An 18,882-nucleotide genomic window follows, 5' to 3' on the forward strand; every position below is an offset into this window, starting at 1 on the left:
TATTGATTTCAACCCAATTAAAACCTGTTTGGATAACATCCTGAACTGCAGTAAATATGCTGGGTTTGAACCTCCCTCTGCCCTCTCCTCTCTAATATGCTGGGCTTGAACGCCCCCCCCCCCCCATTTTTCTCTCATTTCTGATGCCTGATTTATTGGCATACCCTGCACCTCCCAGGAGCTTTCCCTGGACTGTTAGTCAACCTAGTCAGCCTTTACTATACCTGTGGTCATGCAGCTCTGTTCTTCCATGAAAGACTGTTCTGCATCTTAGACAATATTTAATTGAAAATTTGTTATTGACAGATAAATATTTAATATCTGTTTTAGAATATAAACATTAAGCTCCCTCATCTGGTTCATAAAGTCTTTCCAAATCTACTGTTTTGGTTTTTAATTATGTTAATAGTAAATTTTGCCAAATCATAGTTTTACTTTTTATGCATTCAAATATTTCTAGCTTTTCTTACATAGAAATTGATATTTTGGTCAGTTGACAAGGCTGTTTCATACCCAAGGCTGGGCTTTAGGATGTATTCAGATTTTTTTTAAATGCCTTTATTTCTTCTCTATTATATTTTATATCATTTATACACTGGACTTCCTTTTATATACAGTATACAAGGGGATTTTCAATCTTGTTTTCCTTGAGGTGAATAGCCATTATTTGTTCTGATTGTGTTTCATTAATAGTCTAAGTTGTGCCACCTCTTAAATTCTAATATAAATAAAAGGTAATTCTGAAGTCTGTATTCTATGCCACTGATAATTTTGTGTAATATTTTGCAAATACTAACTTTAAAAAAATACACTGTTTATTTCTTTTTGAGTTCAGAGATCCTATAAAACATATTACCCTCACATTTTCTCAAAAATTTGCATGTATTTCCGTGGATCTTGATGCTAGATGATTATGAGTTTGAGGCCAGCCTGGGTAACTAATTCACCAAGAACATAGAACAACTGTAGACATATATGCATATAATAGCAAAATTCTTAAATATATGAACCTGAAACTGACAGTATTAAAGAGAGAAATAAACAATTCAATAATAAAATATGGAAAATTTAATACCCAGAATTACACAATGGATTCAACAGCTCATTGGAGTATAAGCAAGATTATAAAAGCCTTGAACAACAGTATCAAATAATTGGTCTCAACAGACAGTTATAGAATATTACTCAACTGAAGTTTGAACCCAGGACCTGGGCAGTCTCCCTGAGCTTTTACACTCAAGGCTTAGTGCTCTGCCACTTTGAGCCACAGCTCTACTTCTGGTATAGTGTTAATGTAGATGCTGTTGTGTCTTTTTCTTCTAAAAATTGTCATTACAAAGATTTTTATGTTTGTCAAGAACATTGCTGTGTTTTCTGATCATTAAAGTGGGTTTCCAATGACTTAGTAACCACATCAGCCTTCATTTGAATAGCTATTTAATGGCAAAGTATTTTAAGTGACTACTCCTTTATGCCCATGGTTAAATCACAAGTATTATTTTAGGTGATTTAGAAGGAAAATTTAATACCCCCTACGCCATTGAATTGAAAGATGTAGAACTACATGTTCAAGTATACTCAAAAAAACATAAATATGCTTAACATTGAAAGAAGCCATCAAAATTTAGCATTACCGTGGCAAAAAGTTCATCAAGATTAATTTTAATTATATAACACCAAAGCAGAATTGATTCCAGTTCCATTTCACATGTGCTTGTTCTTTGTCTATTGATTATTTTTGAATAGGATTCCCTAAGTAGAGCAGGTTGGATTCAAATACACATTGTATCTGCCTCAACTTTCCAAATATTGGGATTACAAGCATGAACTACCATATCTGAATATCGAGAATATTACTTTAACCTCACTGCCTCTTCCAACAATGGATCACTTTTGATTATTTATTTGACAAGCAGGGGTTATGCATTACTGACTGCCCTGCAAGAGAAGAAACAGATTGTGCTTAGCCAGAAGACAGACCAACAATGAACTCCAAACACTCCTATGTGACACTAAATGATGGTCACTTCATCCCTGCTCTGGGCTTTGGCACCTACACACCTGAAGAGTTAAGTCATCATTTGGTGAATGGTTCAAAGGAAAATAACCTAGGATGAGAGGAAGTTGATCTGTGCTGTCAACACATCCATTTCTTGTCTGAGTATTTGGACTTACTTGGTTCTCAGGTTTGTCTTTTTATTTCGAGGATAGAGCTAAGCCATGTAAACTCCATCAGAGTTGGACTAGTTAATCACAGACCAATTACATTGCATGTCATATTTTCCTGTATTTTTGATCTGGTTCCCAGAAGATCACTGTCTCTCAAATACAAGAATACTGCCTGCCAAGTCACTTGCTTGGATGTTGATTGCATTTGGAGTCATTTCTCAGTTTATTTCTATAGTTCATGAAGAGTTCTTGAAGGCAAGATTCAGAGAAATCAGAAAAGTTGATGGGGGTAGGAAACAGAATAAAAGATGGAAAGGAACTTTTCTTTGGGTTTGGGGTAGCCTTTAACATCTGATAGTAAATATTGGATCTGGGATGAATAGAATTTCAATGTCCTATTTTCACACAGGGTGTGAGAGCACTAGCATTTAATTATCTTGTCAATAAAAGAAAGGGGGGAGGGAGGTAGAGCCCAATTGTTTACGGGGAAGAATTACATATACTATAGATTTTTAAGAAAAAGAGAACATATACTCTTACAGGAATCAGGAAGTGGGCATCCTGACTCAAAGATCAAGTGTGCAGAATTTGTCAGAGCATTAGGAAGTCACAATCATCAATTAATTAGAATGCAAAGGGCAGGATGGAAGACGTTCACACTGCAATATCCCTTTGAAAAGGAGATTGGCAAGGCTTTAAGCACTGAAGCCTCTGGCTGCGCTTTGTGAGAACATTTGGTGGGAGCGGTAATGGCAGGAATGGTAAAGGATGGACTTACTTCTGCACTAAACATGATAAAAAGCGGCTTCCATCCTTTTTGAGAATTGAAGTGGAAAGGACTACTATTCCTTTCTTTGCTTTGGAAGATTGAAACAACAAAGAAAAAGAATATGTATCAAGGTTGGTAGCTCTGCATTGTATTATGTTCTTCCCGAGCAAGAGAGAGTAACAGGAAAAATTTAGTCCTTATACTGTACAAGCATGCTCTATAAAGTCCTGTTCATAAAAGTTAAAACAGCAAATTCTTTCCCTGATCAGGACATGTAATGACTCTAAATGTAATAATAGTCACATAGATACCATTTCTTCTCTAAATATGGATCCTAGAGCATATGGTATGCATTCTTTCTCTCTTTACCTTCTTGATCACCCTAATTATCCATTTTCTGATGAATACTGAAATGGAGGCCTGTGTGATGTCTTCTGCCTGAAGCTTCTGTGTGTAGAGAGCCCTGGGAGGCCTTGGCTCTGTCCTTTGGAAATATCTTTAGATAGATCTGTTCCACTCCATTGGTGCTGCTCAGTGGTTTCACTCAGCTAAAGCTGAGCCTCCTGGTCTGGAAAAGAAGGCTGTACACTGTCATCACTTTCTGAAATAAACACAAGGTTGTTTCCCTAAATATTCTTCCTAACCCTATCTTTGTCACTTGCATGTTTTTGTTCTCTCTCGATTTTTTTTCTTTTGTCAGTCATGGGGCTTGAACTTGGCTGCTGTCCTTCAGCTCTTCAGCTCAAGGCGAGAGCTCTACCACTTGAGCCACAGAGCCACTTCCAGTTTTCTGGTGGTTTATTGGAGATAAGAGTCTCATGGACTTTCTTGCCTGGGCTGGCTTTGAACCGTGATCCTGAGATCACAGCCTCCTGAGTAGCTAGAATTACAGGCATAACCCACCGGTTCCCAGCTTTCTCTCTCACTTTTTATAAGTAACCCAAATTGATTTGGCCATAATTGCATAGACAGGTATCAAGAGACCATGGTAGTAATTTTCTCTCAGATTCCAAGTTGATCGCCATTGTTTTGAGAAGATTGAAAATGATATAGAAAATTTAATAATCATGCACTTTTATCTTTCAAAAAGAACAAATTTTAAGCTTTCATACATGTGTATTTATAATACATATTGTGTGATGACATTACATCTTTGACTAATATAGTCATTATTTTTAACTATTATGTTAAATCACTTTTTTTTTATAATAATCCATTAATAATTTACCAGTTCCAATCTGAATCCCAATAATTATTCTATTACATCTAATTTTAGTCACCTATTCCAAAATTTAATACATTTAAGATATTTTCATTTCTGTTCACTTATGCATAATGTTCAGTAAGGCTGTGGACTGCAGAAATCAGTTCATAGGCACAGTGCATCTTGGTCAATGTTTCTCCACCCACAGCACCTTGCATAGGATGTGGCCACCTTTGTATTTGGACATGTGACCCTGGGCAATCAGGTTTCCCCTCAGCCATCTCTTCTAAGGTGATAAAGTAGAAATTAAAGGAATGTATGGAAAAACATGCATTTTAGTTCTACCTCGATTGAGCAAAAATTAGAAGAAATCCAAAAGTTCCTTCTAGCAATGCAAAGGATGCAATCCATGTATGTGAGAAATGGTGGCTCTGTCCAGTAGTGAAATTGGAGGTAAAGAAGGGAAATATCCTGATATAGCTTTATAGGCTCAAGGGCTCATTAAGAGTGGCCCACGTGACTGAAGAAGGGAAAAATACATCCATGATAAGTAGGTCTAGATGGAGGTAGTAATATACAAAATTAATTTTATTGAAATTTTATTGAAGTTTATGTATGAATGGAAATGACATGATGAAATCCTTTACTGTGTACAATTCAATATATGCCAATAAAATAACAAAAATTAACTTGCATAAAAATATAGTGATTCCAACTTTCTTCTTATATGTGAAACATTTCTCCCTTTATATTAGTTAATTTCTAGACCAGTAGTACCTATGGTTAATCATTACACAGGAAGTGACACAAACTAACCATTAGGCAGGAGCTAGGATGTAAGTTATTCAGTGTCCTGTGCAGGAAGCAGAAGGAACAACATGAGCTTAGTCAGACAACTGACCAGCCATGAGTTGTAAAGAGCATTGTGTGAAACTAAATGATGGTCCTTCATCCTCACCTTGGGCCTTGGAACCTACAGGCCTGAAGAAGTAAGTTATCCTATGGGGAAATGTTGGAAAGAATTCTAGAATGATTGGGAGTTGAACTGGACTATCAAGACTTAGCTACTTCTTATGTATGAGTGTTGGGGATCCACTTGGTTCTCAGATCTTCCAGCTATACTCACACCTACTTGTATATCTAGATTGTTTGAGAATACATTTTTCCATCAGCATTTCATCTGTAAAAAAAAAGCAAGCATGGATGCATAAAAATGTGTTTGATCACACATTGCTCTCTAGTCAGGTTTGAATGACAGTCTAGCTCTGGTTGGCATCTAGGGACTTTGATGTCTTAGCAGCTATTTAAAGATAAAATGATGAGTGTTCCTAAATGGCTTATATACAAAAGAGGAGTACAGTTTTGCACTGTCTTCTTTTGAGAGATGGATTTGGCAGGTCCTATCAGAGGACTCCATATAATATGAAAATCTTGGAAAGTTCTCTAACAGATTTCATTACAGACAGAGTTCCCATTTTTGTGAAGGGAGAATTATAGGGAATTCAGCCTGTTTCACTGAAGAAGAATCACAAACGCTTGTACCAGATTTCTTCTATAATTTTCCTTTCATTCTTACCCTTTGACATTTACTTAGTGACCTCTTTATATTAATTGGATTATTGAAATAATAAGATTATTTCAATATGCTGAATTCTGCATGAGGTTCCAGATAATATATGAACAGGAGTTGTTTCTGGGGTCTACTATATAATATATAATATATATTATATATAATTAATGAAGATTTCATGGGTTTGTAAGGGACTTAGAATGTAAAATTCTTGTTTAGCAAAAAGACCCAGAAAATGTGAGTTTGATTTTGTTGTCCATGTTCAAAAGTAAATAAAGATGTAAATAGGGACTAGACAGATGGTTCAGTGGTATAGTGTTTGCCTTGCATGCATGAGGCTCTGGGTTCCATTCCTCAGCATCACATAAGCAGAAAAAAGCCAGAAGTGGTGCTGTGGCTCAAGTGGTAGAGCAGTTGCCCTGAGCTGAAGAGGTGAGGGACAGGACCCAGGCCCAGAATTCAGGCCCCACAACTGGCAAAAAAAAAAAAAAGATATAAATAAGTGTCAGTTCTTTTGAATGTAAGTAATTGGATCTGTAGCCTCCAAAACAACATTTGGGGTGTCATTTAGTATCACAGAAAATGGGATTCAATGATCAGGGAATGAGGCTTTTGTCAAATATGCCATCTGACAATGATTTGTAGTACAAATCTCTTTGGTCTTGTCAACTATCCTTTTGGCTTATTCTGACATCTAGTGACAACTTCTTTCTCCAAATACTACTTCTGGTTGCTTCCTTAGGTTCCCAAGAGTAAGGCCTTGGAGGCTACCAAGTTAGCTATAGATGCCGGCTTCCGCCATATTGACACTGCTTAGGCATACCAAGTGGAAGTGGAGATAGGGCAGGCCATTCGAAACAAGATTGAAGAGGGCACTGTGAAGAGAGAAGATATATTCCTCACCTCAAAGGTATTGTGTCTACAGTGTATAAGTGTGCAAACGAATGATGTGATGTAAACAAGAGAAAATTATGTATGAAATTGAAATATCAGTTGGCAAAATGTGCTTATTGGTGCGCCTTTTATTCTCACTTATTTCCCATAGAGGATATATTCTGTAAGTCACTTGTAATCCTAGCCACTCAGGAGGCTGAGATCTGAGGATCATGGTTCAAAGCCAGCTTGGGCAGGAAAGACGGGGAGACTCTTGTCTCCAATTAACCACCAAAGAACCAGAAGTGGAGCTGTGCAAAGAAGCTTGAGCAAAGGAGCTCAGAGACAGTGCTCAGGTCCTACATTCAAACCCAGGACTGATAACACTCACCCATACACACACATACGCACACACAAACACACAAAGCAGTTTACAAAGATAATGACTATTTAGTGACTGTATACAAATTTATAACATTAAAATGCCTTTATGTCTATGTCCTTAACTCAAAGCACCATTATTTAGAATGGGCTCAGAGGTGATATAGACGATGCCAAAATTATGACTTCCCTTCTCCCCTTGCTTATTTTCTACATTTTCTTCACATTTAGAAGATCAGTTTTTAGCACTCATAAATATCAGAGAATTGATATTATCTGGATAGTAAATGATTTTCAGTTATAATGTACTGATTTGTGTAACATGTTCAAATGTTCAAAATGTGTCCCTCCAGCCATGTAAATATAAAGATGTTAGTTGTTCATGTATTAATGAATGAGAGACGTAGAACAATAATAAATTTATAATATGCATGAAAAGTAATTCAGAGATTTGAAGTCCTTATTACTTGATTAAAAATTATCCTTTTTAAAATGTATTTCCAATTTCTCTAACTTGATGAACAATAACCCAATATGACGGGACTCACTTTGACAGGGCAAATAGAAGGAAATCGAAATATGAAGGGTGTGTTTTCCAACATCCGTTTCTTTCTAGTACAGACATGCCAATCTTATAAGATATAAATGTCCTCTTTGGATCATTTCTTAATCAAACACAAGTTCTATTCTTCAATTTCTGTAGCTTTGGTGTACTTTCTTTCATCTAGAACTGGTCCAACCTAGCTTGGAAAGATCACTGGCAAACTTCAAACTGGACTATGTTGACCTCTATCTCATGCATTATCCAGTGCCTATGAAGGTAGGCAATGTATGATGAACTTGGTGGGTATGACCATAATTTCCACAAATGATTGAGTTAAGATTCTGTCAGGAACTGAAATAAAGTTTATTTGTATATTTTTCCAACTATGTAAATAAATTTGACAAACATTAATGGATTAAGAGATAGAAACTTCAAGTGGGGCCTATATTTAGAGATTACAGATAACAGCTAGAAATGACTAGGCTTATACAACATTTTCCCCTGCCGTTACTAGAGATTTCTTTATTTGTTTCTCAGCTTTGTCTATTGGTGGTAAATGTGGCTTTGAAACAGTTTAAGTTTCATGGTCATTAGGGATCAGTAGCTTCTCCACAACTCCCATGATCAAGGGCCGACTTGCATGCAGCCTACTTTAGCCATCTTTGGTTCTGGTAGGTAAAGAATCTTCATAGTTAAGGCAGGTTCAAGATGGATAACCATTGTTGTTGATGGTCCTTTCCAGAGAATCTTGCACATTTTACTTTAGAAGAAACTGTAGTAATAAGCAGAGTTACCTATGTGAAGTAGGAGATTTCAGAAGGTCGGGTAGAAGGATTATTTAATAATACTGTATACAGGGGCTGTGAATGTGGCTCAGTGGTGGAGTGCTTGCCTTGCATGCCTGAAGCCCTGGGTTCGATTCCTCAGCACCACAGAAGCAAAAAGAAAAAAGCCAGAAGTGGTGCTGTGGCTTGAGTGGTAGAGCGCTAGCCTTGAGTTGAAGAGCTGAAGGACAGTGCCCAGGCCCAGAATTCAGGCCCCACGACTGGGCCCCCCCCCCCGAAAAAATAACAATACTCTATATATAATCAACATTAGAGAATAGAGTAACCATTCACCCAAAAATATTTCTAAGAACTTAGTACACAAGCCACTTGGTAGAGCTCAGTATGGGGAGTGAGTGAGGTTCTACTCACTTTATTGTATGTTCAGTGACTCATTCCCTCTCATACATGGAGAAGTTTTGCATGGGTAACAAATATGTGATTAATGAGGCTGATGTAATTACTTCTTTTTTAAAAATAAGTTTTTTATTGTGAAAATACTGTACAGAGGGGTTACAGTTACATGATCAAGGTAATGAGAAAATTTCTTATCCAACATTGTTGCCTGCTTCTTTTCCAGCAAGGAGATGACCTTTTTCCAACCAATGAACATGGGAAGTCAATATTGGACACAGTGGATTTCTGTGCCACTTTGGAGGTGAGTGAGTATTTGAAAGAAAGGCAACAGAGGAAGCTAGAAGAGGAGAGCTGGGTGGTATGTCTAGGTCAGAGAATGGGGTACATTATGTTGGCTGTGGACATTCATTAGGTTTATGAAGATGTTAGGCTGGAGCAGTGGATGAATGCATTGATGGAAAACTATAGAGAAAAATGGAGAGAAGCAGAATCGAAGGCAATAGGAGTAGACATCTTTTTCTTCTTATGTAGTAATGTCTTCAATTCTACAATAAGGATCCAGAAATTCCTTTTCTGGCTGCCATTACATCTTTTGTTATTATCTTTATCAGTTTCTCCTCTGCAAATCAATTCTAATGAGTTTAATTGTCATTTCTAGCCAGTGAAGGTAGTGGAGTTCTGGTTTTGTTTTGTTTTGTTTTTATCTTGAATATTTTGGCAACACTGGGAAATCAAACACAGAGCCAAGGTAACCTCAGTTTCTCTACCACTGAGCACCATGTCTGGCTTTTTCTGTTTATGTGGTGCTGAGAATCAAACCCAGGACCTCCTGCATGCAAGGCAAGCACTCTACCTCTGAACCACCTTCCCAGTCCTGACTGTATTCTTTTGAACAGTTCCATCTCGCATTTCTGTCTGTTGATGTATGTCTTCATTTCCACTTGCTCTGCAGGCCATGGAAAAGTGTAAGGATGCAGGGTTGGCCAAATCCATCGGAGTGTCCAACTTCAATCACAGGCAGCTGGAGAGGATCCTGAACAAGCCAGGACTCAAGCACAAACCTGTCTGCAATCAGGTGAGCTGTCTTAGCCTCTTCTTCTCCTTTTATTTTATTTTCATATTTCTTTATTAATATAAGTTTTTTTTAAATTTTTGACTTTTCAGTTGATCTCATTTGATTGGAAGCAAAGATTCTAACACCAATGTCTTTGTCTCAGAGAATATAGAAGTCTCTCAATGGTGTCTTTGACTATTAAGTCTTTGTTTAAATGAGAGCACACATTAGTGTCTAGTGGATGCAGAATCTGGGCATATATCTAGAATGCGGCATTTGTTAAGTACAATTGAGTTTGGAAGAATGGTAAAATATTGGACTACAATATTAGATTACAATTAATGGGATAAGTCTAAGATTGTCTAAGAAGATTGGGCTGATAGTAAAGATACAGTGAACTATTGATAGACATTGGTAAGGGCTTGCGTGAACTTTCAATGCTTCTGTCTTCATCTTGGCTTACATGGCTATTGGTACACCTGCATTGAAAAGAAAGTGAAACCTGTGATGCCATCTGTTTAAAGTGACACTAAAGTTAGAAGAAATGCACTCTGAGGAACTTACAGCAGAACACAGAGCTAACTTAATGTCTGAAAAGCATTTAGCGTCTGTTTGCTTTCTGACCTCAGATTTTTCAAGAATAGGTCTTCTTTGTCTGGTTCCTTAGGTAATTTTCTTTTTGAATCTTTCTACTCATAAGTGAACATCTTTGATTTAAAAATAAAATTATCCCTTAAGTCTTTATATGCTTATCGACCCACGATGGATTTCCAAAAATATTAGAATGTTAATGTAAGTATAATATTAGAATTCCCTAATATTTGCCACTAAAAATATCTAACATTTAGGATAACTGATAGCTTGATACAAAATATTCATGTTCTCAATCCTGTATCAAAATTAATATGCTGGTGACAATCCCACTTTTGGGCATTTACCCAAATGATCACAAACAAGGCCACACTAAAGCTACCAGCACAACTATGTTTATTGCAGCATTATTTACCATAGCTAAGACATGGAACCAACCCAGATGCCCCTCAGTAGATGAATGGATCAAGAAGATGTGGTATATATACACAATGGAATTCTATGCCTCCATCAGAAAGAATGACATTTCCCCATTTGTTAGGAAATGGAAAGGCTTGGAAAAAATTATATTAAGTGAAGTAAGCCAGGCCCAAAGAAACATAGGTCCCATGGTTTCCCTTATTTGCAATATCTAGTATAGGTATGAGTCAAGCGGAAAAAGTCAGAGAATGTGATGTTAGGAAAACGAACCCTCAAATATGTATTTTAATGTTTTTGTTTCTTTAATGCATGTATTTCTAACGCATTTATAAGATTATTTCTTTGTAGCTTTGTATGTCCCTCCCCCACAGTGTAACCCCCGCTTTCACTATATTTGATGTCAGTATAACATGTGGAGGAGATGGGGACAAACAAGTCGTTTAAGGATTCAGGTGGACCTGTTGCAACAATGAGAAGTACAAAATGTCATGTCAAAACCAGCTTTACAATGTCGGTGGGGGGGAGTGGGGGGGTATGATTGGGTGGGAGGGAGGGGGGAGGCTGGGAAGGGAGGTGAAGGGTAAACAAAGGAGGAGGCTGCAATGCTTGGTAAGAAATGTATGCATTATCCTGCCCATGTAATTGTAACCCCTCTGTACAGTATGTTCTCAAATAAAATAAAATAAAATTAAAAAAAAAAATTAATATGCTGGTGAGTCTTCAACCAAATCAGTAATATTTTGCTGAATCTCTTTGGAGGAAATAGTAGACATAATTCTTCCATATGGGCGGTCTTCTTGTATATATGTACTAGAAATAAAGAGTTCCCTCACATAAACTTCCATTGTTCTACCCCAAGATATTAATGGGAATTTCATCTCAACATCTAAATCCAGTATGTATTCAAATTTCCCACAGTTCTACTGAGAATTCTACTTGTTTTGGTCCTCAGACTTGTTATTGTGAATCACTCACCAAATTCAAATTTCTTGCAAGTGTTTTAGAGGCATTTCCTTTTGGTTTGTTTCCTAACTAGAATATATCTTTGAAATGATAAGAAATTACCTGGTTACAAAGAGGTAATTGTGTTTAGTATTGATAATGTGGTCCACAATACTGAGTTACTCAAGAAAATTACTTTAAAAAGCATACTCTGGTAATAGAGATAAAAAATTTATTCTTAAAACAAGAAATTCACTTTATCTTGGTCATTTTAACTCAGATTTAATGTTCCATGTGTTCTCATTGTTCAGCTTTGTTTAATTTTTTAACATTTCTCTTTTATGTCAACACTGGGTTCAGACGTAATGTGATAGCATTGTGTCTTATTCACATGTAGGTAGAGTGCCATCCATATCTCAACCAGGGCAAGCTTCTGGATTTCAGCAAGTCGAAGGATATTGTTCAGTTGGCCTATGGTGCTCTGGGAACTCAAAGATACAAACAATGGTAATAAGTCCAACAGGGAGTTTGCTTAGAATATTACTGTTGAAGAAGTATCTTCAGTCCCATAGGACTGCTTTCCTGTTATATGGGATGTGGGGCTTGAACTCAGGTTCTGGGTGCTGTCACAGCTTCACTTCTGGTTTTCTGGTGCTTAATTGGAAATAACAGTCTCATGGGAGCTGGGGCTGGGAAGGTGGCTCAAATGGTAGAGCACTAGCCTTGAGCTGAAGAGCTGAGGGACAGTTCTCAGGTCCAGAGTTCAGGCCCCAGGACCGGATTCCCTCCCCAGCCTCTCCAAAAAAAAAAAAAAAAAAAGAGTCTCATGGGCTTTCCTGCCTGGATTGGCTTCCAACCAAGACCTTCAGATCTTAGCCTCCTGAGTAGCTAGGATTACAGGCCTGAGCCACCAGACCTCAGTTTAGTCTCAGCTCTTTAAAGTACATTCTGAACTGGCTCAGGGGGGAAAATTTGTATTTAAATGTACTCCTTTTGCTAAGCTAGTACTTCTGGTCTAAAATGGGCACTCAAATGCATTCTGGAAATCTCCTAACAAAACTGAGTACTCAGCCTCTGGAGTTCAGCACTTCTGTCTCTCCTTTCAGGGTGGACCAGAGCTCCCCAGTACTCTTGAATGATCCAGTTCTTGGTGCTTTGGCAAAAATGTACAATAGAAGTGCAGCACTGATTGGTCTTCGCTACCAGGTGCAACGAGGGGTTGTGACCCTGGCTCAGAGTTTCAAAGAACAGGAGATGAAAGAGAATTTGCAGGTAATAAGGGTGTTGTTGCCATCAGGGCTCCTGTTTACTGTTTATTCCTCTTCACGTGAATCCTCTGAACACATTTCTGGATCAAATGGTTGTTTGTGGTATTTCTTAGTCCCATGAGATTCCCAGTGCTCTTGAAAATTTTTTCTTCTTATTTACAATAGAAAGAGAATAGCCATAATGAATTAGGATTGGGAACAGCAATGAGAATTTTGTTTTAGAATTAATTCATCCATGCACAGCATGTTCCTGTGCCATTGACATCATTGTTTCTTCATTGAGGGCAGTGAAGTTTTTTAATTTAAGTTTTATTATAAAGGTGATGTCCAAAGGGGTTACAGTTACATGTCAGGTAATGAGTACATTTCTTTTTGAACAGTGTTACTTCCTCCCTCATTTTCTCCCACTTTTCCCACTCCTGAACCCTCTGCTCCCAAATTGTATACTTCATTTCCAATATTGTGTCAAGAAATATAACTACTGAATTGGTTCACACTTTATCCCACTTTTTTGTGATTCCTCTTTCCCTCCCCAAATAAGATCAACTTATATACAAGACAAAGTATACAGAAATGAAACACAGTGACAACTGGGAAAAAAACAAAGGAAAAGGAGAAAGAAAAACATAACTGCACACAATGCTGTAAAAAATCTCTTGTTTCAACTTCTTGGAGCCCATTAGGATATGCATTATTTTACATGGTCATATGCACATAACTGTTGAGCCATCATGATCTTCTCTTGAGAATATCCTCCTTTGTTTTCACTGTGCAAATGTTTGGAGTGCTATTTAATTCATCATGCCCAAGTGTAATTATTTGTCTTCTACTATCCTTTGGATTTACTTATAGATTTATATACATATTCTTTTTATTCTCAATAGGAGCTATTTTTTCAAGTTTTGATATATCAGAATATCTCCTCATGTCTGTATGCTTGCTTTGGTGTGTTCTCTTGTACAGAAGTTTCTTCTGGAATTGTAGCATCCATCCCTTTGCTGTGTCTCTGGTTAGTGTCAGGTCTTTTGTACTTTGGAAACATACTAACTTCCTACTTCATTGTTTTACTTAAATTTCTCTAATTCAATTGTAGCATTTTTAAACAACTTGAAATAAAGATCTATGTATATATACATAATTTTAAAATGGTAATCAAATGTTCTCAGTGAGAGTAATCACATTTATGGCTTCTTTCCTACCTTTGATGCCACGCCGACTCCAGTGGAGTCTGCTTAGCATGGGAAACCATCTATCAGACCAAGATAGGGGCTTCAGAGACCTATCTCTGAGTTCTGGGACTTCACCAAAGTCTACCTCAGAGAATAGGGCTTTACAGAAACCTATCTCCAAGTTTTGGGACTTCACCGAAGTCTACCTCGGAGAATAGGGCTTCTAAGAGGCCTACTCCTGGAAAAAGGCTGGCAAACCCCTGGGAAAGATGTGTTTCTGCCTTTCTTCACTGTATAAGAGTGCCTATTAATCTTTTACTGTTTCTACTGCTCTTTGTACTTACTCATTGTCAACATTCCCTTATTCAAAGCTCTTTCTTAAGAGTGTTGACGACTCCAACATCTGATGAGTGTCTTAAAAATATGACTAACTCACCAGAGTTAAGTGCTATCTGAAACCCCTCTTATGGAGGCTAGTAGACAAATATAAGTAAATATAAAAGTATTGGGGGTTTCACGAAGTCATTTCAGCAGAAGGTATTGTTTGTAAGAGATTTGCAAGAAGCTGTAGGCGCGGCTAGAACAGAAAGAATGTATGGCAATTGCTGAGATAACTACTTAGGAGAAAGAACTTCCTGTTACTCTCTTTCATTTACTAAGAGACTTGCTAGATCTAGGCCTCGGTGACCTTACTATTGAAGAAGGAACAGGAAAGATCTTATGGGTCAGTTAAGGCCTCTATAGAAATAAGGTAATGGTTAGTTGATGACAAAACATCGAAACCCATTATATTTCTTAGAAATAAGCCGGAATCAAGTGCCTTTCAGGCGACCAACTGGTGACCGCCCAAGAATGAAGCCCTGCAGCAAGATTATGTAACCTTTTGCCTTTTCTTATGGAGACTTTTGCTATAAAAGTTTGTTATCCTCTGCATTAAATCGCACTCAGCACTCAGCACTCAGCATCCACTCCTAATGTGTGTGAGTTGTCTGTTTGCCATCTCCCCATCCTATTCCAGGTTCCTCCCCTAGGTGTCCTCTGTCGTCCCGACAGAACCCGGTCTGCGGCACTTTGAATGTTTCATTTTCTCTCCCTTATTGGCTTATCAGTGCTAGAACCTCAGTCCTGCTACTCCATATGGAAAAATATTTCCTTTGTGTTATTGAAGAGTGTCTTAGATATCTTTGACAGTTTATTCTGCCATACTTAGAATAACTTTGCTAAAGTCTTCCCAGAATAAGTCCATTTTGCTCTAATATCTAAGTTTTAGACAAAATTCTGAAATATTAATCTAATTTCATTTCAGAGATTATTTTTCTGGTCTCTGCTTCTGTCCATGTCCTCTTTCTTTCACTCAATCTCTCTCTCACACACATACATACATACATTCATAATACATTCCTACGTATACACACATACACCGCATTATGTAGCAACTCCTAAAATTTGTTTTGTTCTTTAAGTGTTCCAAATTTATTCAGCTCCTTTATCCTTTTAAAATGATATAATTAGCAATTGGACAATGCCTGATTTCAATTATGTTGAAAAGATTCTTCATTTAAATGTTCATTGATTAATATGGAAATCTAACTATCCATTAAAATATTTGAATTGTGTTGTTTCAAAATTTGCTGTTGATTCTTCTGTAACTTCTATATCTGTGAAACTAAAATCTTTTTATAACATCAGTAGTGTTTCTGGGTCAGCTACTTTTCAGGCCTTCATTTGTATATGGTATCTTGTTTTTCAATATAATTATGCTTTCAAGAAATTTGTCCAATATTTTAAATGCTTGCTATTAAATTTGATTTACTTGGATAGTCAATGTACCATATAAATATTTAAAATTTTTCTGCTTGTCTGATAGGTTTTTGGATTCCAGTTATCTTTAGAAGACATGAAAATGATAGATGGCCTGAATAGAAATTTCAGATATCTTCCAGCTGAGTTGTAAGTAACTTTATTATTTTATATTAAGCTTCAACTTATTTTAGTATCAAATCTCATGCTTCCTTATTAGAAGTCAAATGTTGCAGTTGCTTCACCAGTGGTTCCAGTGTGGGAGTTAATGGAACATTTGTTTTTGAGTTTCGGAACTAGGAATATCTCAGTGCAGAAGATAATGAAATTCATGAGAAAACTGAAATGAAAGCAAGTGAATGCTGTTTATGTCATTGGAGGAAACTTATAGTCATCAAAAATGTTTTCAAGCTGGGCACCAGTGGCTCACACCTGTAATTCTAGCTTCTCAGGAGACTGAGATCTGAGGATCATGGTTCAAAGCCAGCCCTGGGATGAAAAGTCCATGAGACTCTTATCTCCAATAAACCACTAGAAAACTGGAGTGGCACTATGGATCAAATGGTAGAGTATTGCCTTGAGCTGAAGAGCTGAGGGACAGGGCCCAGGTCCAGAGTTCAAGCCCCACAACTGACCAAAAAAATAAAAAGAAAAAAGAAAAGTCTTCCAAACTAGGCTCTCCTGGCTCAGGCTTGTAATCCTAGCTACTCAGGAGGCTGAGATCTGAGGATTATGGTTCAAAGCTAGCCAAGGCAGAAAAGTCCCCATGAGACTCTTATCCCAAATTAACCATTCAAAAACTGAAAGTGACCCTGTGGCTCACAGTGGTTAAGTGCTAACCTTGAAAAACAAGAGCTCAGGAAAAAGTGCCTAATCCCTGAGTTCAAACCACATGACCAACAAAAAAAATGTGTTCCTTCATGGTCTATGTGAAGACTGTGAAAATGGGCATATATCATAAATGAATTCAAACTTGGACTATATATCTCTTTGGTTGAGAATAATCTTAATTCATAATATGGGTAAATGTAATCCTATTTGACAGGGAAATAGCAAATTTACAATAGCATTACTCACTATCACTGTTAATATTTTTATTAATATAGAGAAAGATGAAGACTAGGTAAGGATATAATACCATGAGATAAAAAAATTCATACTCTCTGTTAAATACAATAAAAAAATTCATACTGTCTGTTAAATACATCAATAGCTAAAGTTTCTTTATCACCTTGTATTTTGTATTGGTTAATATAGAGTGCTACCCATTCTATCTTACCACTTTCTTATAAATGACTTCTTTCCATGTCTGAATCTAATACAATATGTTATACATTGGTAATGGGAAGTAAATAATATAATAAAATAGTACATGTATTTACTGATATTCATAAATTAACTAGTAAAATTAAAGTTGCATTTATAGCCCTAAACAATAAGGTTTAAATTATTTTTGTGTTGGTTAGTATGTGAAGTTGTCTCTGTACTTAGCTTGACATAAGTGATTTCTTTTCCCTTTGAGAAACTGAAATAAAAAGGGCCATTTTCCTTTGGTCAATGGACACATAGAACAAAGGGAGAAGTATGTATCCATGCTCATTCTCATGCTTCCCGTGTGCTCTGTTCTGGTCAAGGAAATATAGTTGGGAAATAGTTCTTATATTTAAAAACTGCTTGCTGTAAAATTACATTCATGAAAGTTAGAATGGCAAATTTTTAGCCTCTTCAGAAAATGTAAGGATTTGATTTTAACTGAATGGTAATTTTGTAGATACAATATATGAACTGCTATAGCAACATATCCTAGAGCTTATTATATGCATTCTTTGTCTTTGTAGCCTTCTTGGTCACCCTAATTATCCGTTTTCTAATGAATACTGAAATGGAGGTCTGTGTGATGTCTTCTGCCTGAAGCTCCTGTGTGCTTCCTAGGAGGCCTTGTGGCTCTGCCCTTTGGAAATATTTTTGGATATATCTGTTCTACTCCATTGCTGCTGCTTAGCGGTTACACTCAGCTAAAGCTGAGTCCTGTCCCCTCCTGCCATCGCTCCGCCCTACCTCTCCTGCTTAGAAGAGAAGGATTTCCAATTTCATCACTTGTTTAAATAAAATTAAAGTTGTTTTCTTGAAGATCTGTCTCACCCCTGTCACTATCACTTGCATGTTGTGTTTCCTATCACCTCATTGTGACTCAAGACTGGCTAGAAGTCTGAAGGTTGAGATTAGAAGACTATAATACTGATAGCTTGTTTTGTTTCAGACTAAGTAATGAGATATAGCCCCTTTGGCCTTGAGCATGTGATCTCCCTGACTCAACTATCTGAGTGCCAGGATTATAGGCATGCATCATTACACTTGGCTATTAATGGCCACACTGTCGACATTAGAGAGGTGAGGATGGTCATGTTCTCAGGCTTCAGGAAAATAATGGTTAGCAGGAAATTAACAGTCAATGTTCCTCCATTGCATGACATTTAGTTGAAGGTTCTTAGTGTTGAAGGAGAGTTACAGAGCAAGGATGATCACTGGTCTCAGGGCAGCTCCATATTGAAGCACCTAGAAACTGGAGAGTGAAGTATTCCTGTGGAGGTTTGAACACTGGTGAAGTGGGTGAGACATTACTAGTGATCAAGATCAGGATTGAGATGAGATGCTAGGTCAGCAGGAGGGAGCTGAACACCTCCCTCCTTGGGAAAGCTACTATACCAAATGGTTCCTACATCATTCCATCCTGAAGACTGTAGAGAGCTTTTCACATTTTTCATCAAATATAGGCTGACTGAATGCTGGTGGCTCACATTTATAATCCTAACATCTCAAGAGCTTGAGATCTGAGAATCAAGATTTGAAACCCATCCTTGAGACTCTCATCTCTAATTCACCAGCAAAAAGCTAGAAGTGGAGACATGGACCAAGACATAAACCATCTGCTTTGAGCAAAGGAAAA

General features: G+C 37.2%; 1 protein-coding gene and 1 pseudogene across 1 annotated transcript in view; both read left to right on the plus strand.

Moving 5' to 3' along the window:
* LOC122113024 (aldo-keto reductase family 1 member C13-like) overlaps positions 1-18,882 on the plus strand; it is a 265,240-nt gene that overhangs the window by 141,603 nt on the left and 104,755 nt on the right. The window lies entirely within an intron of this gene.
* LOC122113036 lies at positions 1,933-17,909 on the plus strand (annotated as a pseudogene).

This window comes from Dipodomys spectabilis, unplaced genomic scaffold (assembly GCF_019054845.1).
Source record: "Dipodomys spectabilis isolate Male_0828 unplaced genomic scaffold, ASM1905484v1 ptg000096l, whole genome shotgun sequence".
Lineage (NCBI taxonomy): Eukaryota > Metazoa > Chordata > Mammalia > Rodentia > Heteromyidae > Dipodomys > Dipodomys spectabilis.